The sequence below is a fragment of the Meleagris gallopavo genome, chromosome 1 (assembly GCF_000146605.3).
Source record: "Meleagris gallopavo isolate NT-WF06-2002-E0010 breed Aviagen turkey brand Nicholas breeding stock chromosome 1, Turkey_5.1, whole genome shotgun sequence".
Taxonomy (NCBI): Eukaryota; Metazoa; Chordata; class Aves; order Galliformes; family Phasianidae; genus Meleagris; species Meleagris gallopavo.
In genome coordinates this window covers 51,622,306-51,622,655 of record NC_015011.2, presented here as the reverse complement: position 1 = coordinate 51,622,655, position 350 = coordinate 51,622,306, and positions in this window count along the sequence as shown.

The following is a 350-nucleotide window of genomic DNA, read 5'->3' as shown; positions in this document are numbered from 1 at the left end:
GTGTGCGGGAGCTCCGCGGTGGGGCGTGAGCACCTGCGGAGCGGGTGTGCGGCCACGCGCTGTGTGGAGAGGCGAAGCCGTGCCAAATCTGAGTCTGGAAAGTGTATTTTTTTTTCCAGAAAACACTTTAATTTTCCCCAGTAGCCGAACGGGCGACGGTTTCCTGTAGGGTTTCCATGTAACTGGAACGCACAAACACGGGCACACCCAGCCCCTGCCTGGCAGGGCCCACATAGTCAGGGCTGCCAGGGCTGTTTGCCATATGGAGCCCACTGTGACCCAGTGCTGCTGTGGTCCCCATTCAGGCAGTGCAACGTCACAGACACAAGCTGAGCAGGCTTTCACAACAA